At 42.0% G+C, this 26041-nt stretch overlaps 1 long non-coding RNA gene across 1 annotated transcript in view; it reads right to left on the bottom strand.

Annotated features, from left to right (window-relative positions):
- The window catches only part of LOC125625355 (uncharacterized), a 42569-nt gene extending 17066 nt beyond the window's left edge, over positions 1–25503 (bottom strand). The window contains exons 1-2 of the long non-coding RNA XR_012666600.1: positions 25435–25503; positions 18842–18941 (exon numbers count right to left, since the gene is read on the bottom strand). This is a non-coding gene — a long non-coding RNA (uncharacterized LOC125625355). The remainder of the gene's footprint in view (positions 1–18841; positions 18942–25434) is intronic.
- Between the last annotated feature and the right edge of the window lie 538 nt (positions 25504–26041).

Genomic DNA, 26041 nt, shown 5'->3' with positions numbered 1-26041 from the left:
TAAGTGATCACTCTCTTTGTTACAGTGTGTATGGTAGCACCCATTGTTTCATGTTCTCTATGTATATAAATCTCCCCACTGTATTTTCTGCTGAATACATCCGATGAAGTGAGCTGTAACTCATGAAAGCTTATGCGCAAATAAATTTGTTAGTCTCTAAGGTGCCACAAGTACTCCTATTCTTTTTGCAAATACAGACTAACATGGCTGCTACTCTGAAATCTGTCATAGCATTATTCTCCATAATGGCAACTATGGCATCATCTATCTTCCCAATTTGGTGTTTGATAGGCTTTATCGCCTCCACTCGACTTTCCCATCGTGTGGCACTCAGTGGTTTCAGTGCCAGAGAGGATGTTCCCAGATGTTGCTTCAAAATTTGCCATCGATGAGTTGATGCAGAGAAAAACACATAGATACTTTGAATTACATTAAAAAATTCAGCAGCCTCGCTTGAAGCTGATGCTGCATCACTGACCACCAAGCTCAATGATTGAGAACAGCATGGGACAAAAAAAGCTCGAGGGTTTAACTCTCGGATCCGTGTCTGCACTCCTCTGTTCTTTGCTCTTATGTTGGCACCATTATTGTAACCCTGACCTCTCATGTCAGCTATCGCAATTCCCATATCTTCCAGCTTTTTAAGAAGCACATTTGTCATACCATCTCCTGTAGTATCATCAATGTCAATAAATTCTAGAAAATGCTCTCTGACAGTCACTATTGCAGGGACATTTTCATTAGGTTCTGCTGTTGTTACAAAATGCACCATTAAAGTAATTTGTTCCGTATGGCTGATGTTAGGTGTGCAGTCCAGATAATAGAGTAATATCAGACACAAATCAGACGTCAAGAATTATTACATTCAAAAACCAGTCGGAGAACGCTTCAGTCTCTTTGGTCACTCAATTACAGACCTAAAAGTGGCAATTCTTCAACAAAAAAACTTCAGATACAGACTCCAACAAGAGACCGCTGAATTGGAATTAATTTGTAAACTGGATACAATTAACTTAGGCTTGAATAAAGACTGGGAGTGGATGTGTCATTACACAAAGAAAAATTATTTCCCCATGTTTATTTCCCCCTGCCCCTACTGTTCCTCAGACGTTCTTGTCAGCTGTGGAAATGGCCACCTTGATTATCACTACAAAAGGTTTCCCCATTGTTTCATATTCTCTGTGTATATAAATCTCCGCACTGTATTTTCCACTGCATGCATCTGATGAAGTGAGCTGTAGCTCACGAAAGCTTATGCTGAAATAAATTTGTTAGTCTCTAAGGTGCCACAAGTCCTCCTTTTCTTTTTTTAGAGTAATATCTTGCTGACTTCAGATCTGCCACAATCTTCTGTTTGACTTTTGTTGCCAGTAACTGTATGATCTCATTTTGAATTGTTTTTCCAAGGTAGTGGTGTGTGTACATTTCTTGGGTGGTGACTCTTCTTAGATGCTCCTGGAGTCCAGCATCAAACTCAGCCATCAGCTCCACAATTTTAAGGAAGTTTCCATTGTTTGGCACATACAGCTGATCTGAAGTGCCATGCAGTGCTAGGTTTTGGGTAGCAAGCATTTCACAATGGCAATGAGCCTTTTCAGAACATTTTGCCAGTAAAGAGACTCTGATGCAATCTTCTTTTGATGCTGATCATCTGTGGTCGCCTTTAACCTTAGTCTCATCTCAAGCTCTTTCCACCTATGGATTGCGCTTTGGTGATTTGCTGCCTTCTCATGGCATGCCAGATTTCTAGATAGACTTTTCCAGTCCTTTGTTCCTGTAGAACCCAATGTGGCTGGAACATTAGACTGGAAGAGTTTGCAACAAAAACAGTATGCAGCATTCTGGGTTTTTGAGTACATAAGCCATGGCCTCTCCACTTTGTCACCATTGGGGATTTCACTCCAGTAATGTGTTGGATGGAAACTTCTATTTTCATTGTCTTTGGGGAACATGAAGTTTTTCGCTTGTTGTGGCCCATGCAGTACAAGGAAGTCCTTCGGGATACTGCTCAAGTGGGTCCACAGTCCTGGATCATCTAGATTTAAGGAACTAAACTCGGCAGCAGCTATTTCTTGCGCCTCCACCGCACTCTTCTCTGATCTACACTTTCTTCAGGAATGTGCATTGTTACATCCATTTGAGATGGAGATATGGATGCTGCAGTAGCTGCCAGGTCACCTGCACTCTGACTAACTGGAAGGTCAGGCATCTCCTCACCACTCACATTCTCACTGGGACCGGAAGGCTCACCGTGAACATTTGTGTCTGTGTATCTCAGGAGAGCTCCTTCCTGCTTAAATACAAAAGCTTCCTTTGCTTTCTTTCTTTTTCTGAATGCTGCCCCAGAGGGGCGTTTTCTTCTTTCACTCATGACTGCTGTTCTGTGCCAACTATAGTGGCTCTCAACACTCAGTTGAAGAGGACAAATAAGCAGGCTGGTAGCAGGCCCTGAGTGAGGGAAGATATCAGCGTCTTAAGGGCCTAACTGGCTCCTACTACTTCAGTTGACTGCCTGTTCTCCTCAAGTGGGTTCAGAGAAGCGGCAGGAAACAGGAAGCTCCCTAGAAAGCTGGTGTTAATCAGTCCAGGCTCCTGGGGGTGCTAGAGAAGTACATAAGAGGCTCCTCCTCCTCTCTCTCCCTGCAGCTCCTGCTGCTTTCTGCTACTGCCTCTCACCTTTTCTCCCGCCTGCCTGTTATGTCTCTCGTGCTCTCCTTCCTCCAGCTCAGCACTCCACCATCTCTGTGCATCTAGAGCGGAGAGAATCCATATGCACCAGCAGCAGACACAATTTTCTACACTCTGGGTCCTAGTGGCGCCCCCCCACAGTCTGGCACCTGAGGCGGCCGCCTCAGTTTGCCTCATGGTAAGGCCAGCCCTGTTCAGGCCACTTATTTAGGTGCCTAACTTTATGGCCTTTTTTTTTTTTTTTAAACATCTTGGCCTTCATCCATAAAGCCAAAGCATTTTGTCAAGGGAAAAAATGCAACCTGCCTGGTCATGCTTCACTTATGCTGGTGGTGTCTAAGGGCCAGACTGTACTCCCATTGAAACTTAATTTGTCCTCCTCCATTTTGTGCAGGAACCAGCCTGAAGTGTGCCAGGAAGATTGCAGATATTTTGGCAAATGAACACCCGTGTATATCTGAAGCCAATAAAGATATTTTTAAAATCTTTATTGGCTAATCGTGATGTTTATAAATAAATCTCTTAATACAACATCACAAATAAACCTCTTAATACAACATCACAAATGTATTGATTCAAGCCAGAATGCTTCACACACCCTCAATGTTGTCCAAGTGAAGTGTGTCCCCCTTACATTTACATAAACAGCCTGCTGAATAACAGCCCTCTACATGCACAATATTACACAGCTTCTCAAGCTCTGTAATTCATTGCCCACATCATGGGCTCACTCCTGCAGCCCTTACTCACAGGGTGGAATTTGATGATTTTGGATTAAGGAAAGCCTTCAGTACAGGATCTCACCCAATAATAATATTTGATGTTCACCAACAGTTCCATTTCTGGTTATACACAATTTGAAGTGAAAGCAAAACGTACCTACTGTTCTCAGGAAAACTCTTCCCACAAACTACTGTCTCTTTAGTCTTCCTCAGCTTTTTCTCAGGTTTTTTTTTGGGAATGCATTTGGTTTGTGCTTTATGAATTTTCCAGGAATTTTTGCTAATAGCACAATTTACCTGGTACCAAGGCTCATGCAAAATGCCAATTTTCAGAATTTTATGACCAGCTGAGAAAAGTTGTTTGGGGAATGTGGCGTTTTAGCATCTACGTTCCCAGCTTTGCAGTGATTGGCTGTGAGTACCTGGATAGGCCTCTCTACCTTTCTGCATCTCAGTTTCTTAGTCTATAAGGTAGGGATAAGAATGCTTACCTACTGTGGCAAAATACTTTTGGACCTACAGCTGAAAAAGTGACATATAGGTGCTAATTGATATTACTATTATTGGGCCAAATCCTGGTTTTCTTTAGTACATTTTTACTCTGTTCTTATTTAAACTTCCAATGACATGAAGAGGTTTTTGCTGAGTCATAGCTCTACTTCTAAAGATCCCAGGAAGGAGTAGAGGGCGGCATCCCTGTCTCATTATTGAGTGTGGTAGGGTTTTGTTGTTTGGTTTTAGGGTTTTTGGAATCAGGGTTTTAAAGATGTTGAAATGAGTTTTACTGAATGTTTCATTCCGTCTTTACTCAGGCAAACTTTAAGTGTTGTCAGTAGGATTTTGACTGAGTAAACACTGAGTAACATATCCTCAGAATGTGTGCCATTATTATTTTTATTAGAATCATTAGATGCTAGAGCCATCTCCAATTGTAATTCTTTGAATTCAGTGGGAGCTGGATTGGGTTATGCAAGAAGACCATAAGGTCAAGCCAAAGCCCCGCTCTCTAGTACCTCTGAAGGTTAGGGAAATTTGCTTCCAGATGCCAAGTTTGCTGTTCAGGTCCATCTTTTCTTACAAGAAGCTGCTTTTGCTGCTTTCTATTTCATATATATCTGGACACATCTAGTATGATAAGAATTGTTCTCCTACACTAATACAGTATCAAAAAATCACCTTATTCACCATGTCACTGCTGTCTTTCTTCTTTTTATAAATATCTCATAGTTTTCCTTGTTTCCTTATGTACCATTTTTCTGGTACTAGTGGAAGATCATGGAATACATTATGAGTTTAGTTTAAGTGTATAATTTAGCACAATTACGACATAGCTGATGTTTTGAGAATGGAGGGGAATTGGTGTGACACTCACAATGATTTGATAGATCTATTATCCTACCTCTTGTCAACAGCACACTTGCCTTATTAAGGGAATATTATGTAAGAAATTCTTTGAAGCTGTTTTTTTAAAGACAATCAGAGAACAAAATGTTTCATTTAGAGATGGGCCCAGGCAGGAACATCTGGTCCAAAACACCTCACCCTGTGGGGAAGTTCAGAGCCTCCTTGGCATCCAAATGCCATCGATCTTTATCAATTGGCTCCTACATGAAACAGTGGGTCTGGAATCCCTTGAAGACGTTTGGGTCCATATTCAAATTTTGCAGTTCAGGTCCATCCCTGGTGTTATGTAATGTGATGTTGAAGGGTTTGGGGAGGTATTGTGGAACTTGAAGGTAGCTCATGGCATCTCCTAAGGCACTGCAGATGCAGGTGATAGAACATAGTTTAAAATGTGCTTTACTGAATGATAGGCATCTCAGTGCCTGGCATCAAGCCATACAGGTATCTTTCAAGTTCAGAGCAGGTCCTGAGACCGAACAGGTACACTGTGTGCTGTGACTCACTGCGTGCTAGGAGGAGCATTTAACTGTTGGGACGGACTGAATAATCTGAAAGGCTGCAGTCTTAAACTGATACCTTTCCTCCCTGATGTTATTAATAACAAGAAAAATATGAGCACTTCAGGGTGATCATAAAGACTTTCTGGTCTTTATTGAATGCACTCTGAGTATCTTTAAAACAGGTTATTTGATTACTTTCCCTGTCTATAAAAGTTTTTCTCCTGTAAAATGTGCATGTATTTATACTTCTATTTTATTACAATCCTGCTGCAATTCTTACTAGGCCCATCATTGTTACAGATCAGGAATAAGAGTGAACTTTTTTTTTTGTTTTTTACTATCCTGGGCTATACAGTATTAAGGAACAGTACATTTAGGTGGGAAGGAAGCTAACATGGTAGCCCTCCTAGAACATACTACTGTTCCATACATAGAGAGGAAGCAGGAAAAGAATCCTTGGAACATGATACAAACAAAACTAAGGGCATGGATGTAATCTAGAAGTAACCTCTTGCTACTGCAAGTTTTGGAAGCGGGCCACAGGCAATAATATTTTCTTATAAAGCATCTCCCATCCTGATGGATCCCCAAAACACTTTATAAAACATACATGTAGCATAACCAATGCAGCTATGTTTGGGTTATGGGGTAGCAACCAAGCAGATAACCGGGGCCCAGCATCCAGAGAGATGTTATGTTTCTTTACTAGGGAAACAGACAACCCTCCACCACCATTCTTGTTAAAAGAGTCTTCAATATCCATGCACCACAGCCATAACCACCATTGTTAAGTTCTCGGAGTAGGTTCTATAGAACAACCTAAGCTAGACAGACAGCCTGACTTCCCACTGCATTACAGCAGTTTTACTCTGGTGAAATGCCAAACAAACCAATGGAGTAAAACTGGAATAATGCAGAGGTGAATCAAGGTTTCTTTTACTACACTGATTTTTTTTCATTAAGTTTCACCTGTGCAAAACTGGAATAATGCACTGAATTAGGCCTGTAGAGCTAAGGGAATTGGCCCTTAATGGCCACCACTCTACCATCACATGTTAAATAAAATCATGAATAAAAATGGTGAAGACTGACTAATATTTCACTGGAAGCGAAGGCCGGTGCCATATTTTTTTTATATTGTGGAATTCTTGGAACAAGACCATTAGGTGCCTCATGAAAAAGAAGTGATTCCAATTTACAAGAAGAGAATGCCACTCGACTTACTGGCAGTGCTTTGTTTTTGTTTTTTATGCTACAATTGGTAACCATTAGGAATGGTTTAGGGCCAAAACACCCTTCATGTAGATCCACGCTGGTAATTTTCTAGCCGGGCTATTGGATGCATTCACTTAGAATTCCATGTTTTGTGAAACAGCAAAAACAACTTGCCTGTTTCTGTTTTTTCCTCCTTCATAATTCAATTGTATAGTCTTTCTGGAAAATGTGCTCTTGTAATTCAATATTATAATACAGGAAAATGAACAATATTGGCTTTTTAATCTGATGTCACATCTCTTTTTAAGAACCCCCTAAAAATACTGCACGCTGATTCTTTTTGGCCCCCATGATATACATAGGACAGAGCAAAGTTGATCTGCAGCGGGTATCCTGCTACTGAACTCTGCCAATAAAGTGCTCCATAAAAGCAGATGTTTCTCTTTTAGGCTAATGGAGCTCTTGTAGACCATTTTCCTTCCCAAGAGAAAATATCAGCACATCTGGAGGCTGGAAGAACTCCATGCAACAGCAGAAGCAAAGTGCCAGCAGCAGCAGTTTAATAATAAAAATGCCATGGATGGAACAGCAATTGTCCTCTTTTTTTAAAGCTTGTTCTCAAAAACACATTTTTCTTCCCTCAGGAAGCCCTTCTCTTATTTGGAATCACTTTTTTGTTGTAGCAGTTTACTTCCAGGTAAGGGGACAGTATTGGTCAAGAGATAAGAAAGTAGAATGTAGATTAATGTACAGTGTTTATCAATAAAATTCAGCCTTTACTTACAGTTACCACACAGGTGGTAACTGACGTACTGTAGCTATATCCTTCTCTGGTAAAGCTTTATAATCAGATAGGCCTGATTGTGATCTCACATAGTGTAAGTCAGGAGTAATTCCACTGAAGTTAATGGTGTTACACTGGTGTAAAAGGAGTGTATGTGAAAAAAGAATAAGGCCCATTGTCGCAAACAGATTTGGGATTCCATAGAGCTTGAATGACAACCAGAATGTGACTAATTCTTGGAAACATCTTCTATTCTCTTGGGATTTGCACACCTGGTTTTGGTCCATGTGTTGATAGTGAGGATCACACATTAAATACTAATTAGTGCCAGGGTTTTATATTTTGTATAAACTTGACCGTAACCCAGGAAAGCCAAGTTTCACTGAGCTGGGGTGCAGAGAGGGGCGAGTCTGCTCCCCACCACCGCTCTTGCAGGGTTCCTAGAGCAGCAGTAAAGAAATCAATCTGGGGCTGTTACTCAGAGTTCCAGGTGTTAGCATAAGGAAATTTATGAGACTAGATTGTAAGCTCTTCAGGAAAGAAATAGCTTGTACTGAGTTTGAACAGCAGCAAGTATAATGGAGCCTAGACTCTGATGGATCCCTCTGAGCAGTACTGTATAACAAATAAGTTATAATATTACCCTGGGCATTTTGTTCAGTTTCACTTTTATTTATTTTACTCCTAGGAGAATACTGTGGCAAAAAATTAAAAATTCTGTGCACAATATTTTAAAATTCTGCATATTTTATTTGTCTAAATAAAGTAATGTAATCACACTGGTTTCAATAATTTTGGTAATTTATTTAAACTACAATACAATGGATGAAGAATGGGAGCGAGGAGCATTGGAGGAAATCCCCAAGCCCCCTTTGTCTAATAATAATGTAGCTAGGTTTGACCCTTTATTTCTAGTTTTTATTCAACAAATATATGCAGCCATATGCTCAGTGTTACATCATAGGCAACTGAAGAGAAATTGAGGGCTGGAGAATCAAACAAACAATTTAGATTGGCTATTGACCATCTCCAGAAAGGTAACAAACAGTTCATGGAGCAATTTTGATAAGAATTTTTTTCAGTCCAAAAATTTAGACCAGTTCTAGTCATTAAAGCACCATAAGCATTTACAAGTCCTTTGCACCAATCTGGCAATGTAAAGGAGGCTTTTTACACCTGTTTTATACTTCTGGGGGAATTCACAAAGACAACGGGAACAATTCACTAAGGAAGCAGGCTGCTACATTCTGCTCTAAGGGGACAGATCCTGCCCCACACCTACCTCCTCAGAAACCATCCAAGGGCCTGCCTCTCCATGCCAAGTGTGCCATAATAGCAAACAAGAGGGACAGAGTATCTTTCTCTCTCTCATATGCACGACTTCTCAGCCCCTCTCTGTGATGATTTACGTCTCTACTGGCTGCTCCAGGCACCTGAACCAACCTGCCTGAGCTGCTGTGGAGGGGCACATGACTGCTCTTGTGGCTTCCCTTTGCTTCCCCATCAGAAGTCATTTTTCTGTGGGGAAGCAAAAAAAATATGTGGGGGACATGAATTCTGTGCATGCACTGTGATGCAGAATACTCCCTGGAGTATTATTTATATAGCAGCACAGCCTCCAGGAAGCGCGAATTCTGCTTTCTTCCCTACATCTCCCACCCCGTACTTGAACTGTCCTAAACAGTAACAGGCATGCTGGTTATTGCCATTATTCGCTGGCTACCTTCACTTTTTAAAATAATTCTTAGTGGTATTTCTGCTGTTCATGTTGTGAGGAAGGGGACAGGAAATAAAAAGTAGTTTCCATTCTAATCCAGTTGAAAGGACATGGCAAAACAAAAGTAGCTCTCACGTTTCCTTGCTGGGGCAGAAACATTTGGCTTTTAAATAACATCTTCTTGAGATTATTTACATAGTCTATTTGGCATTATTCATATCAGTTCATGCCCTTCGTGTGTTTTAGATAACATTGTTGTGTTTCCTTTCACTTAGCATTTAGTTCTCTGTGAACTTGCCAATAGTCGGAGCAGCTCAGGGCCTTCTCCATGTGATTCCTTACAAAAGCTGTTTATTAAGTAGTTATTCATGATTTCATATTGTAAATTCATCTTTCACAATGAAAGCCTGAGAAGCCACTTCGGTAGATTCTCTCTGCTTCTGCCTCCAGCACAGTAAGTTCATCTCTACTGTTTATAAACTAGTGGTTCTGAAACTTTTGTACTGGTGACCCCTTTCACACGGCAAGCCTCTGAGTGCAACCCCCCTCTTATAAATTAAAAACACTTTTTTTTATATTTAGCATTATTATAAATGCTGGAGGCAAAGTGGGATTTGGGGGTGGAGGCTGACAGCTTGCAAACCCCACGTAATGACCTCGCAACCCCCTGAGGGGTCATGACCAGTTTGAGAACTTATGGTTTACACCTGTTGGCACTTATACAGCAAGAGAGTTTACACAAATCATAAGAGGAAATGGACACAAAGGTCAGTGATATTTCTGGCTGATGTGGAGACAGATTTTCTTGGAGTCTGTGCCTGAAAAGCTGAGAACTGGCAAAGTCCACCTCCAGATCTGAACTTCTCTGACACTTCCCTGGATGTTGCAGTTTGGGGTTTTGTTTTGACCCATTATCTAAATCCAGCCTCCCCCACATAAATTCAAGATCCAAACATCTCTGCCTCATATGTTTGGATCCAGCCAATTTCCATTCAAAACCCATGAATGCCCTATTCACAGCAGCACTTTGTGTAAGTAATACCGGGAAAAAGTGATGATGGCACATGGAGGACAAACTGAATCAAGGAAATACATATCCAAAAGAGCTCAAGACATAGAATCATAGAATATCAGGGTTGGAAGAGACCTCAGGAGGTCATCTAGTCCAACCCCCTGCTCAAAGCAGGACCAATCCCCAACTAAATCATCCCAGCCAGGGCTTTGTCAAGCCTGACCTTAAAAACCCCTAAGGAAGGAGATTCCACCACCTCCCTAGGTAACACATGCCAGTGTTTCACCACTCTCCTAGTGAAAAAGTTTTTCCTAATATCCCACCTAAACCTCCCCCACTGCAACTTGAGACCGTTACTCCTTGTTCTGTCATCAGCTCCCACTGAGAACAGTCTAGATCCATCCTCTTTGGAACCCCCTTTCAGGTAGCTGAAAGCAGCTATCAAATCCCCCCTCATTCTTCTCTTCCGCAGACTAAACAAACCCAGTTCCCTCAGTCTCTACTCAAAAGTCATGTGTTCCAGTCCACTAATCATTTTTGTTACCCTCCACTGGACGTTTTCCAATTTTTCCACATCCTTCTTGTAGTGTGGGGCCCAAAACTGGACACAGTACTGCAGATGAGGCCTCACCAATGTCGAATAGAGGGTAACGATCATGTCCCTCGATCTTCTGGCAATGCCCCTACTTATACATCCCAAAATGCCATTGACCTTCTTGGCAACAAGGGCACACTGTTGACTCATATGCAGCTTCTCGTCCACTGTAACCCTTAGGTCCTTTTCTGCAGAACTACTGCCTAGCTGTTCGGTCCCTAGTCTGTAGCAGTGCATGGGATTCTTCCATCCTAAGTGCAGGACTCTGCACTTGTCCTTGTTGAACCTCATCAGATTTCTTTTGGCCCAATTCTCTAATTTGTCTAGGTCCCTCTGTATCCTATCCCTACCCTCCAGTGTATCTACCTCTCCTCCCAGTTTAGTGTCATCTGCAAACTTGCTGAGGGTGTAATCCATGCCATCCTCCAGATCATTAATGAAGATATTAAACAAAACCAGCCCCAGGACCAACCCTTGGGGCACTCCGCTTGATACCGGCTGTCAACTAGACATGGAGTCATTGATTACTACCCATTGAGCCTGACGATCTAGCCAGCTTTCTATCCACCTTATAGTCCATTCATCCAGCCCATACTTCTTAAACTTGCTGGCAAGAATACAGTGGGAGACTGTGTCAAAAACTTTGCTAAAGTCAAGGCATAACACATCCACTGCTTTCCCCTCATCCACAGAGCCAGTTATCTCATCATAGAAGGCAATTAGATTAGTCAGGCATGACTTGCCCTTGATGAATCCACACTGACTGTTCCTGATCACTTTCCTCTCCTCTAAGTGCTTCAGAATTGATTCCTTGAGGACCTGCTCCATGATTTTTCCAGGGACTAGGGTGAGGCTGACTAGCCTGTAGCTCTCCGGATCCTCCTTCTTCCCTTTTTTAAAGATGGGCACTACTTAGCCTTTTTCCAGTTGTCCGGGACCTCCCCCGATCACCATGAGTTTTCAAAGATAATGGCCAGTGGCTCTGCAATCACATCCGCCAACTCCTTTAGCACTCTCGAATGCAGCGCATCCGGCCCCATGGACTTGTGTTTGACCAGCTTTTCTAAATAGTCCCAAACCACTTCTTTCTCCACAGAGGGCTGGTCACCTCCTCCCCATGCTGTGCTGCCCAGTGCAGTAGTCTGGGAGCTGACCTTGTTTGTGAAGACAGAGGCAAAAAAAGCATTGAGTACATTAGCTTTTTCCACATCCTCTGTCACTAGGTTGCCTCCCTCATTCAGTAAGAGGCCCACACTTTCCTTTCTTGTTGCTAACATACCTGAAGAAACCCTTCTTGTTACTCTTAACATCTCTTGTTAGCTGCAACTCCAAGTGTGATTTGGCCTTCCTGATTTCACTCCTGTATGCCCGAGCAATATTTTTTTGCTCTTCCCTGGTCATTTGTCCCATCTTCCACTCCTTGTAAGCTTCTTTTTTGTGTTTAAGATCAGCAAGGATTTCATGGTTAAGCCACTGCCATATTTACTATTCTTTCTACACATTGGGATGGTTTGTCCCTATAACCTCAATAAGGATTCTTTAAAATACAGCCAGCTCTCCTGGACTCCTTTCCCCCTCATGTTATTCTCCCAGGGGATCCTGCCTGTCAGTTCTCTGAGGAAGTCAAAGTCTGCTTTTCTGAAGTCCAGGGTCTGTATTCTGCTGCTCTCCTTTCTTCCTTGTGTCAGGATCCTTAACTCGACCATCTCATGGTCACTGCCTCCCAGGTTCCCATCCACTTTTGCTTCCCCCTACTAGTTCTTTCCAGTTTGTGAGCAGCAGGTCAAGAAGAGCTCTGCCCCTAATTGGTTCCTCCAGCACTTGCACCAGGAAATTGTCCCCTACACTTTCCAAAAACTTCCTGGATTGTCTGTGCACCGCTGTATTGCTCTCCCAGCAGATATCAGGGTGATTGAAGTCTCCCATGAGAACCAGGGCCTGCGATCTAGTAACTTCCGTTAGTTACAGGAAGAAAGCCTCATCCATCTCATCCCCCTGGTCCAATGGTCGATAGCAGACTCCTCCCACGACATCACCCTTGTTGCTCACACTTCTAAACATAATCCAGAGACTCTCAGGTTTTTCTGCAGTTTCATACCAGAGCTCTGAGCAGTCATATTGCTCCCTTACCTACAATGCAACTCCCCCACCTTTTCTGCCCTGCCTGTCCTTCCTGAACAGTTTATATCCATCCAAGACAGTACTCCAGTCATGTGAGTTATCCCACCAAGTCTCTGTTATTCCAATCATATCATAATTCCTTGACTGTGCCAGGACTTTCAGTTCTCCCTGCTTGTTTCCCAGGCTTCTTGCATTTGTGTATAGGCACTTAAGATAACTCACTGATCGACCCTCTTTCTCAGTGTGAGGCAGGAGCCCTCCCCTGTCGCGCTCTCCCGCTTGTGCTTCCTCCTGGTATCCCACTTACCTCAGGGCTTTGGTCTCCTTCCCCCGGTGAACCTAGTTTAAAGCCCTCCTCACTAGGTTAGCCAGCCTGCTTGCGAAGATGCTCTTCCCTCTCTTCGTTAGGTGGAGCCCGTCTCTGCCTAGCACTCCCCCTTCTTGAAACACCATCCCATGGTCAAAGAATCCAAAGCCTTCTCTCCAACACCACCTGTGTAGCCATTCATTGACTTCCACAATGCGATGGTCTCTACTCGGGCTTTTCCTTCCACAGGGAGGATGGACGAGAAGACCACTTGCGCCTCAAACTCCTTTATCCTCCTTCCCAGAGCCACGTAGTCTGCAGTGATCCGCTCAAGGTCATTCTTGGCAGTATCATTGGTGCCCACGGGGAGAAGCAGGAAGGGGTAGTGATCCGAGGGCTTGATGAGTCTCAGTGGTCTCTCCATCACATCATGAATCCTAGCTCCTGCCAAGCAGCAGAGTTCTCGGTTTTCCCGGTTGGGGCGGCAGACATATGGCTCAGTCCCCCTGAGGAGAGAGTCCCCGAGCACCACCACCCACCGCCTTCTCTTGGGAGCAGTGGTTGTGAAACCCCCATCCCTAGGACAGTGCAACTCATGCCTTCCAATCGGCAGAGTCTCCTTCTGTTCCCTTCCCTCAGGTGTATCATCTAGTCCACTCTCTCCATTAGTACCTGTGGAGAGAACATGAAAACGGTTACTTACCTGTATCTGCGTTGCTGGTACATGGACTCTCCCCTTTCTTCTTCTGGAGGTCACATGCTGCAAAATTTCTTCACTGTCCTTCTGTCCCCACTGCGCAGCCTGCTCTGAAACTTCCGAATGTTGTGTCTGTAGAAGCATATCCTGACATCTGTCCAGGAAATCTTCAGTTTCTCTTATGCCACGCAGGGTCAATACTTGTTTCTCCAGACCTTGAACCTTCTCTTCCAATATGGAGACCAGCTTGTGCTTTGTACTTTGTTCACCAGCTGCAAGCACCAGCCACAAACGAATCTGAACACTGACCCACTTGTTAGTAACATAAAATTCAAAAGAACTTCATGCCAAGAAAGCAGAGGAAAGACATTTTCAGGCTCTGCACCCCAAAACTTGTGACTGAAGAAAGAGAATTCTGATTGCTTGGGACTAGGTAAGCCATAAGAGTATTCTAATTATATCCAGTTTAGAGGTAGCTAAGAACATTATGAGGCTGTGCCAGGAAACAACTGTTCCCAGATTGCAAGCATGCATGAGCCATCATAAATGTCTTTTCCTTCATCTCCTCTGTTCTGTAGTCACCAGATAGCACAATCCTTCAGGAGCAGAGAAGATTAGGAAATCTGTATTTATACCTTTTCCTTCTATCAAGTGAACCTCACTTGGTCAGGTAGACCAGTAGTTCTCAATCAGGGGTACTCATACCCCTGGCGTTAAGCAGCGATCTTCCAGGGGGTATGTCTGCTCATCTAGATATTTGCCTAGTTTTACAACAGGCTACATAAAAAGCACTAGTGAAGTCAGTACAAACTAAAATTTCATATAGACAATGACTTGTTTATACTGCTGTATGTACTATTTTATATGGTAATGTAACATGCATATACGCACTGTATTAGAGATGCATTTTATGTCATTTACTGATGCCTGCAAGCACGTTAATGAGGTTGAAGTTGTCATGGGGTTTATGCAGTTGTGATGTAAAAATGGATAGATTTGTAAAATGTGGAGCTGGAAGCGGCGGCAGTGAAAATTGTAAGAAATTGAAAATGACTGAAAAAAACCCCATTGTCAGTTCTGCAAGGAATGTATTGCTTTTGGATTCACATCTACAAATAGCAATCCATCTCAAGCTTCATTTCCTTTACAGAGAAACTCTATCAAATAACAGTTTGAAGCTGGCACATCTGCAACAACATTTGAAGACAAAACACCCTGTGCATGCGGGTAAGCCAATAAAATTTTTTCAAATAAAGCTTTCTGTGTTCCGGGCTTGCCAGCGTAACATGAAAAAAGCTTTTGTAAGCACTATACCATCTGCAAGTAGCACAAATAGTTTTTAAGTAGATGAAACTTGGGGGACAAATCAAAAACCTGAAAGGGGTACAGTAGTCTGGAAAGGTTGAGAACTACTGAGGTAAACCAATCCAGATCATAAGGAATCGAGGTTGTTACTGATGCCTGATAGCCTAACGTGATATTTATTTTATTTATTTCAGTTTAATTAAAATTTTTAAAATATCTATCCAAGGCTCTATCCACCCTATTAATATTACATGACAAACCCATCAGGATTAAAACAATCATTCAGATAGGAACATGGCTAGCCAGAGAACTACAAAGTGTTTCTTCCCCCACCATCATTCCAGAATGCATATCCTCAGCCCTCTCGAAAAACTCTACTGAACATAACCCTTTGGCAGTGTGCTCAGAGAGTTACTAGAGTCAGGTTATGTTGCACCAGGCAGAGGGCCGGGGGGGAAGAACAAGTTCCAGTGTCTCAGAGCCTTCACAGACAATGGCCTGCCAGCTACCCCCTCTCTTCTATAATGAAGGGAAATCAGCTAGGGTTCCTGTACTGCCCACAGCTGTGGCAGTATGGCATGGGGAGCAAGGCCATCTTTCAGATGGCTTGGTTCCAGGCTATATAAGTCATAACACCTTAAACTCCATGTAGAGTATAACTTCACTGTAGGGGTAGTTTAGGCTCTTACTCAGATATTGCCCATAACCCCACTCCTGTCCACACTCACAAACATCTCCCTTGAGTTAAGTGGCACTTTCAACCCAGGCTAGCTGGCACAGGTGGGGGTGGCGCTTTGAGCCTGGGTTCCACTTTCACATGGGCTGCTAACCTCTCCACTGCACAGTGAGGATGCAGGATAAATCACTTGAGGGCCGATAGTTCTCCAAAGCCTTCCCACATTTCCCCACATGTGCCCAGAAATCCAAACAAGTTCTTCCACAATTCACTGCAAAAGAATCCTAGAATGGCTTGGCTTACCATAGCGCAGAATAGGATGTGCCCCCAGAAATCCTAGTGACGCTCATGGAGGAGCACAACGCTAATAAGGACACAATAATCTGGGCAGAGCATTGCAGTGTGGCTGCTCACACCCAGGCTAAGCTAACCCACGTGCGCAGACCAAGGTACTGATCACCCGGACTAACTGGGCAATTAAGATGTCCCACCCCCAACCCCCAAAAGGCCAAGAAACAGCCGCTGTAGAGCCTGGAGCACCAGTGGCATGTGCTGACAGCAAGATGCCCCACTCAATAAGCAAGCCACTGAGGTGTCGCACCATGTCGAGCACGTTTCTGTTATCTAACGGAGCACAATGCAGCACGGGAGCAGGCACCCAGCAGTCATGTAAGCAGGGGATCTGTTCTTCACAGACTAACTTACTTTTTCTGATAATATTGATTTGCCTTGTACTATTGGACAATTTTCAGAAAAGAACCCTTCTCTTTCTGGGAAACAGCACAAAACTGGTTTCTGCTTGACCCTCCAATGATTCCTTTTGAAATGTGCAAGATCAAACAGTCTATTAAACAATGACTAGGCCATCTCTCTCCTTGACTTTTATAGCCTCCTTTACTTCCCTGGTATCTTACCTTACACAAACATCTCTCTGGGCTATAGGACATGATATAGTTTAATTTATCTTCCTCCCCAACCATTGTCCACAGCTCCTCATTCAAAGCCTTGCCTCTAGTTCCCTCTGTGTTTTTCCACTGAATTTTGTTCTACGTCCTCACGGTCAAGGCTCTTCACAGTTCCTCCTTGGCCTAAATCTCTGCTGTCATTTTAACCCGCTCCCTTGTGGATTAATAATCAGGTGTTTGCAGTCTAACTTTAGAAACACTAATTTAATTTAGAAACATCTGTCTTCTTTAAAATTTATTTCCTAGAATGGAGACTGCCCTTTAAATGGGTTGGTAGTAACCTGAATATGCTAGCATGTACTACTCTTTTCTTCTTGCATCTATCTGCAGCATTTTAATATTGCTGACTGTTAGCTTTTCTTAAATTGGTTAAACTTCCACATTGCTGTATCTGGCATGGATGTCTTATGGCTTAAAGCTTGCCTTTGTTAATAAATGTAGACCCTTGTGCAAGGACCCCAGCAGTGATGCCAAATTGATTTGGGGGGGCCCTGAGCTGTTTAGTTTGGCCCATGATATGTTTTGCCTTTAGATACTTTCTGTGGCTGATTTTTCTTCTTGCCTCCACTGTGAAATATAGGGTGATAGGATCCAGATATTTTGTCAGTTGCCTGCAGATCTTGTGATACTTCTTGCTAGGTTGACATAAGCGTGTGTTAAAAATCACAACTCTGGCATGCATCCCTGTAATACTTACGTGATCCCTTTTCCTATAAATATTCATGTTTCATTGATGGTGAGATGTTCTCTCCTGTTTACATTTGTGCCAGTAGGCAACAGAGTTCTGCCCCAGTGTTGCCCCAGGTTTTTTTAAAATCTGCTTTATTGAATTTAAAAATATATTCTAACCACTGCATCTAATTACAAAGCAGACTAAATCACGTAACTAAGCATTAGTTTGTACTCTTTCATGTACCATGATATTAATGTAGTAAATAAAACTACTACAGGGTTTTGTTCACCGTTGTCTGAAACATCTGGTTCTGGCCACTATCAGAAGACCAAATATCAGACAAGATGAAACACATGTCCAATCTAATATTACATATCTTATGTTTCTATGCAAATATAATCAGTTTTGAACCTAAAGCCTAATTCTCTGCACTGATAGAGTGCCATCAATTTCAGTAGGGATGCTCCTGATTTACACCAGTGTAAGTGAAAAATTAATCAGGCCCAATAAGTTCAGAATGGGCCAGATCTTGGCCCAGGTCAGATCTCCTTTGTAGCACTCTGGTGGTACAAATCAAAGCAGCCATAAAGCCGACCAAATTGGGCAGCTGAGGAATCCCTGGGGAATCCCTCAGCTGATACGCCTGGGAATAGTGGGAGTGGCTGAAGTGCTGTGGCACGGTCTCCAGTCAGGATAACTCACTAGCCATCTATGATGCTAGGGGACAGACTGGGTCCCAGCATCCCCAGGGACCCAGAAAACAGAGACAGTAGCTCTCCTACCCCTCTAGTGCTGGTCTAAGCACAACCTGGCAAGACCCAAGAATATGAGCTATCAAGCCTACTTCTTTCACATTTCTTGTTAAGGGATCTGTCAAGGCTGATTCCCCACTCTGGCACTTCAAGTGCAGAACGTGGGGGCCCGCAAGGATTCTAAAATTTAATACTGGACGCTCCAGGCTTGTATTAAACTCCCAAGGTTACAGCTTCTCTCTGACCTTGGATGGGTAGATGCTGTCACCACCCAAATGCAAAAATCCCCGTTTGGAACCCAGGAAGGCGCACTTGGGAATTCCTTTCTGTGGAGTTCCAAAGCCCTTTCACCCCGCTCCAGGGAGGAGCTGAGAAAGAAAACAAACAAAATTAACTGTTGCCCCCAGCTAATTAAACAGCATGTGCACAAACCTCTTAGGACACCAAAAATCCAATCCTGTTCTTTAAAAGGTAAATTTTATTAAAAACAAAAAGAAAGAAAATACATCTGGAACTTCAGCTTTTGCTAGATTTAAAAAAAATACTTACAAAAATTAAACATCAAGAATAACCTTCTTGAGATCCAGCTTAAAGGTTACAAGCAAAACAAAAAGCATTTGGGGTTAGCTCAGAGGAGTTCACAAGCCAATAAGAAATAAACAGAAATAAACCTAATCGTGTCTTTCTAAACTTTCCTGATCTACTTACATATCCGGGTTGTTAAATAAGTAGTTCTAGATATGATGTGATGATTTTCATATCTAGCCTTCAGCTTCTCGCAGCATAACTGCTTCTGTGCCCCTCTTTCCTGGAGAACAACAACAGCACACAAAGGGAAAGCTTTTTTTCCAATTTTAAAACGTTCTAGCCTTCCCATTGGCTCATTTGGTCAGGTGCCCACTCCCTTCCTTTTACCTGGACTTTTAAAACCCTTTACAGGTAAAGTAAGTAGAGAACAATTACCAAGAGGGACTTTATAGCTAACTGGCTGGCTGGGTGTCCCTAAAAGGGTGGTACCCTCCCCCTTCATTTATCACAGGATGTCTAAATGGATTTGGCTTGACTGAAAAGAAGTAGTTTTTACTCCATAGTTGCATAAGAAATTTCCCTCCACCAGCTGTCCTATCAACATAATTTATCTTACCTTGAAGTAAATTTAGAAAGAAACAATAAAAGGCAAGGTATCTGACTGCATTTTTTTTATATCTGACCTGTTAAACCTCACCACTGGGACCCCCCCTTTTTCACCTGTGTGTGCGCCCTTTCTTTTCTGATGAGACTTTTTCTGGACAGCAAAAATGCTCATCAAGGAAGAAATTCATTGCTCATTGAAACAGATCCAAGTTGAATGAGCTGCAAGAACATGATCTGTTTTTGCAGCAAGTGATTTTCCCAGAGATTCAGAGTCCAGTTTTTTATTTTCCTTGGGGGAAGAGGAAAGGGGTTTTTGCAGACTTTTCAGGGAAAGTCTGGGAGATGTCAATATCCTAGACAAACCTTACTGAATTAAGTTTAAGTAGTTTAGTAATTCATTGAATTAAAACTTCAAATGTTTAGGTATTATTATGAGATTGTATGTAACGTCCCGGTGTGTGTGTGTGTGGGGAGTGATGACATGTAAATCCTGAGAAGTGTTCTGAACGTCAAAGAAGTATTTGAAACAATGGGCCAGACAAAAATGAATTTTTGAAGTTAAGTGGGTTTCCCAGGAAATCCCTAAGGGAAGGGGTATGCAGACACAGCCTGTTGAATCTTTGCCCTGAGGAGGGGACCTTTGTCTGCTGATCACCTGCCACATGGGAACAAGATCAGAGGCCCACACTGCATAAAGGAGTGACTTTCAGGTTCATGGGTGTCCTTGTTCTGAGCCTAGGCGATTATGAATCGGTTACCACAGAAGAACCCCTGCATGGGATTTGAAAGACTGACTCCTACCAGAGTGCTTGTTGGAGTTAGAGTGGTCTCTGGTAAGCTTAACAGCATGCATGTAGATTCTTTTTAACGTGTTTTCTCTGCAATGCTTTAACTTTACAAATAATTGTTTTTGCTTAGGAAAAGTTGTGTGGTACCTTATAACAGTGGGCAATTACGCTGTTTACAACCTCTAAGGACAACAGCAAAGCAAACCTGCTTAGGCAGGCTGACTTGCTGGGGAATTTGCAGTGTACTGTGCAGCCCGGAAAAAAAGCCAGTCAGGAGTGAGAGAGATGCAAGTGTCCACTTCCAAGAGTTGGTACCTAGAGGCTATGTGGCTTAGTGGATAGGGCACTGGACAGGGGGTCAGGGTTCTGTTCCTAGCTCTGTCCTGCAGTGTAACCTTTGGCAAGTCACTTCACCTCTCTGTGCCTCTATTTTTTCTTGTCTGTGTTTTCTATTTAGACAGTAAATTCTTTGGGGGCAGGGACTGTCTCTTATGATGTATTTATACAGTGCCTAGCATTGTGGAACCCTCATTTTCAATGGGCTTATCTAAGTGCTACAGTAGTACAAATAACACTACTTGTTTTTTGCAGCTTAGTTCTCACAGTCCTGTTCCTCTTTAAAACAATGGACAATGAAAGAATACATACAAATATATGTGTGCACATAGGTATCCAGTAACTAGGCTGAAAACTGTAGCTGAACTAACTGTATGTATAATTACTGATTTACACTATTTTTTAAAGTTTTTTTAATTAACACTGTAATATATAACTCCAATTTTATACTTGCTACACCAACGCTTCTGATATTTGATGGTAAAAAAAGAAAATTCTCAATAGTGGCATCACAATAGTAGGATCAGCATGTTCTTAGGTGCTACCAGAATGCAAATAAATAATAATTATAACTAGGGAGGGAAGGAGAAGGCTTAGACATGAGCAGCTGCTAGAAGGAGATATGAGTCTGTTCAGCTTTTGCCTTGTCTAATAGCTGCAAAGCTGATCAATCCTCTGCTCCAAAAATTGCTAAAAAAAAAAGTCTTGGTGTACAAAGTATAATGAAATTATAACTTCTTCCATGTTAGCCTAATATTGGATGGAGTACAGTCTGAATGTCTCATAGGCAACAGGTTAATTCCTTAATTACAAGGATACTTTGCCACTTCCTTTGGGGGGAGGTGTATCAGAACACTCTCACTGAATGGAGTTTGAAATTTCAAGGGTCTACTGATTTAACAGTTAAGAATGTAATGGGATAATTAATGGATAATTTTTTGACTCGCCATTGATCAACAGGTGTGCTGAACCATATGAAAGGAAAGCCTGGGAAAGTAACCAAACTTTTAAAACCTTGGGATATTGTGCGGGGGATTATCCTAGCCCTGTTGAAGTGAATGACAAACTCAATTTGACTTCATTGCATCAAGACTTTACCCTGTGTATTTTTGCTTTCCCCAGGAACTGTGGGAATGGGCAGGAGTTAACAAAAGCAAAAGTGGTTGTGACTTGTTCATTAAGAAAAGAAAACTTTTTTGGGGAAGGAAATGAGTGGTCATTCTTAAATGGATAGACCAATTGAAGCAGCTAGCACCTGTTGAAGCTTCTCTTGTCTTTACCTGGTATTGGCTAAACTGAGTTGATAAAAGCGTGTTCTTTAACTAGATCAGAAGTGATCCACACACAGTAGTTGTGCCTATATAACTGGGGTGTTTTCTACTTATTTGCTTTCTAGAGAGATTTTTTTTAAAGGGGATTTTATATGGAATTTTCGATCGATACTCCAGTCCTGCTACTATTTATAACCCTAAAGAACAGGTTATGGATTGACCTACCGTCAATCATCTTGTGTTTTCTTCTTTGTTCTGACAGCTCCCTCTGTGTGTTGCAGTGTCTGTGTGATTCTCCATGATTATTATTGCAGAGCAACTATGTGGCTGCAGGAACATATACATGTCTCTGGGCTGTGTGGAGAGATTGGTTCCATAGGGTGTTTATTTCTGAATGTGGATCCACCTCAATATCTGTACATAGTGCAGGAACAGGTTCTGGGGCTGGAACATATGTAAAGTGTCTCCAGGCAAAGCAGCTTTCATCTGCTCTGCTAAGAGATAGGTATTTTTATTATCCATCTTCTGGGGCTCTTATTCCTGGTTCTGATGTGGACTCACTTTGCGAGCTTGGGGAAGCAGCGTGTACTTCTAGTGCCCCAGCTGTGAAATGGGGTTTATGAGGAGATATAGGGATGGATTCTGATCTCACACCATTTTATATCAGTGCAATTCTTTTGATTTCAACAGAGATTATTATTATTTACACTGAAGTAGCAACTTGAGGCTGAGACCCCTGGTGCTAGGCACTGTGCAAACATATAACAAAAAGACAATCCTTGCCCGGAAGAGTTTAGAACAAGAGGCAATAGGTGGATATGACAAATGCAGGGGTGAGGAGGGAAGCACAAGGGAATAGTGACAGCATGAACACTGGAGTAAGCACAGGTCATAGCACGCCAGCTCTCCTAACCAGTGTCTTGTATACATCATGGCACAGGTGGGTTTAAAGGAGGATAACATACTTGGTATATGGAGTGAGATGGGAGAATGCCCAACAGTGCTTGTTGGAAAATTTGACAAATTGGCAATCACGGGCATTTTTAGTAGTGGGACAGAGTCAGGAGTCGACAGCTTGATAATATTTAAGAAATGATGGATAGGGTGGGGAGAGGCCATGAAGTACTTTAAAAGTGAAGACTAGTAGGTTGTGACTAGTGCAGTGCAGAAGGGGAGGGGAGCGGGAGGGCGGGGGAGAGGGAAGAGTGAGCATTGGGTTACAAAAAGCCAGGTGAAATAGTCAAAGCAAGGAGCCAAGAAAATGGTGACAGGTTTCAGAGTAGCAGCCGTGTAAGTCTGTATTCACAAAAAGAAAAGGAGTACTTGTGGCACCTTAGGGCCACCTTAAATTGGTTAGTCTCTAAGGAGCCACAAGTACTCCTTTTCTTTTTAAGAAAATATTGGCAGCAGCATTTTGCTGGATTTAAGTGGAGAAAGACAGGATTTGTTAAGAGAGGAGGACATTGCAGCAGTCAAGCTATGAGATATTGAGTAGAGCTGGTCAGGAATATTCTGACTAAACGTTTTACATTGGAAAATGTAGATTCATTGAAACTGGAACTGTTTGCAGGAAAGGGTCTGTGTTGACAAATCTCCTGATTTGAAACATTTATGACGACAAGTTTCAAAATTATCAAAATGGCTCCTTTCAGCATTTTCTAAAGGGAAAAAAATATTTTTCTGCTTCAAAACAACTTTTTGTTTCAAAATTATAGTTAATTTATGCTAAAAGGGGTTAAAAATTAAAAGGTCAGCACAAAAAGTTTTGAAATAATCAAAGCAAAATATTTTGATTGAGCTAATCTGAACTTTTTCAGAGTGTGGGTCTGAGTAATGTTTAAGATTGGCTTTTCATTCCAATTTGGAACAAGAAAAAATGTCAAATACCTTGCAAACTCTCACGGGATAGGAAAACCCTTTCCCACACACTGATAATAATGAAGGCCTGAACAAGAGTGATTCCTGAGTTATATTGGGTGTGAGAACTGAATCAGGCCCACTGGAGGTGAATATCAAGATTTATTGTCTTGATTTTGCTGTAGTCAATATTTACTTTGAGTAATAATAAATCCTGGTACTCACTGAAACAAGATGTCAGTGTATGTGATTGAAGGTGAGCGAGGTAATATCTTTTATTTCTCTACATTCACCGTAAACATCATTCAGCATGAATTCAATCCAAGTGTATAAACTGAAAGCAACACTTTTCCTTCTAAACCAGCTTTATAAAAAGGTTAATGATGCAAAAGAAAAAGCTATTACTTATGCCCTAAAAGGCAATTTTATTGAGGTTTTTCTACCTTATAGTAGAAGAACACTCTGTGGTATTTGGTTTGGACAATTTTCTCACTTAGCTAAACCTGGTGAGACTACAAGATTGGAATGAAAATCTTTTTCCTTGTGAGATTTCTAGAACTTCTGCTAGAAGCACTAGTAAAATGCTGGTAACTCCCATCAAGGGAGAAATACTAGTGAAACTTAAGATATATTAGCATTTCCCATTGCAATTCTGCTCCTGACCAGAACCCAGCAATAGAAAGGCTTGTAAAAATTGGCTATAAACAATTGAATAGAATATTTTAGAACAATAGCAAAAGTTCAGTTCAAGTTTGATTGTAGATATGGTTGAAGATTTGGGAAGCTGGGGAGGGTTCTTATTTTTTTCCACACTGGTTCACACATTCCTAGACCTTGTCTTTTCTTGTGCAGAATTCTGACTCCACTGAAAATGCAATCTTTCTAATTAATGATGGGCCAAAAGTGTATGTCTATACTGGAATAAAAGACCTGTGGCACAGCTATGGCTGGCCTGGGTCAGCTGAATTGGGCGTGGGCTACAGGGCTAAAAATTGCTGTGTAGACATTCGGGCTCCAGCTGGAGGCTCTGGGACACTTCCCCCGATGGAGTTCCAGAGCTCAGGCTGCAGCCTGAGCCCAAACTTGTACACTACAATTTTACAGATCCACAGCCCAAGCCTCAGGAGCCCGAGTTAGATGACTCAGGCCAGCCACAGGTGTTTAGTTGCGGTGTAGACGTACCCAAAGTGACCACCTGAATCCAAGACACTCAAACTTTGCGAGTGTTCAAAATTCGAACCTGGGTCCAAATTCTGAGCCCATAACTGCTGTTAAATAAACATAACATGGAACTCTGACAGGTTCTAGAAGTTTGGCTTGTTTTTCAAGAAGTGAATTCCCTGCTTAGAGCTCAGAAAGATGTGGAAAGTTGAATAATGAGGCTGGGCGGGGGCTGACAGACCAATCAAGTTCCCATGTGGAATACAGCAGAGTTGATAATAATAACAGAAATCAAATTTGGTAATTGAATTAAGGGGGATCCTTTTGGAAGTTAGAGCCCCACTCAGACGGGTCCCAGGACTTGGGAGGCTTATTTCATTGTGATGTGAAACAATTTATTTCTGAGTTTTATATATATATATATATAAAGACCCAGAAGAATGAAACCTTGGAGAAATTACTTGACAGAAATTTTGTTTTTTCACTGCTGAATCAGTAAATTCACTCTACCTGTTTACATGGACACTTGGTGTTCGTTTACTTTCTCATGGCTCCTCTATCAGGAGAAAACTTCAGTGCACCCACAGTTGAAATGGCAACTCCCAACCCCCAACAGTCACGTGTCTGAACTGTAACCAGTTTCTCCCATTGATAACTTATCTAAGGGATTGTCTTCACTATGGAAGTAAGTCAACCTAGGTTATACATTACATGAATAATGTAGCTGGAGTTGGTGTAGCTTGAGTTGACTTACCCTGCTGTCTTCACTGTGCTGCATTGACGGGATACACTCTCCAGTCGACTTCCCTTACTCTTCTCAGAGAGCTGGAGTTCCGGGGTCAATCGTAGAGTGCTCTGCCATCGATTTAGCAGGTCTTTTCTAGACCTGCTAAATTGATCCCTGCTGCATTGATTTCAGCAGTGTCGATCTCCCCATAGTGAAGACCAGCCCTAAGAGAGGAAAGCTTACAGCTGTGGAATTCTTATCAAAGAGTGGCTTTTTGTCGGTTTTGAATAACTATTTACATTTCAATCCCATGGAACTGTACTTGAAGTCAGTATCTGGTATAGTATAGTTCTGATTTTCAGTGTATATGATGATCTTTCCATAGCTTAAACAAACCAAGCTTACCAAAATATTGAATTATTAGGAGGACTACCTAGTAAATATATCAACTGTCCTAAACCATGCTATATCCACATAAGTATGAGTTATATTGCATTTTTATTTTATATCATTTGAATAAACATTGTCAATACTGACCTAAATGCAGAGTTTTCAAAAAGATTTTTCTTCTTGGGGATAACATATGTAAGTACAAGTACATAAGCAATGGTGAAAGATGTATTAAGCTGTGTAG

Source organism: Caretta caretta, chromosome 1, assembly GCF_965140235.1.
Source record: "Caretta caretta isolate rCarCar2 chromosome 1, rCarCar1.hap1, whole genome shotgun sequence".
Taxonomy (NCBI): domain Eukaryota; kingdom Metazoa; phylum Chordata; order Testudines; family Cheloniidae; genus Caretta; species Caretta caretta.
Note: the sequence above shows the minus strand (reverse complement) of the source record. Positions and strands in the feature narration are given on the sequence as shown.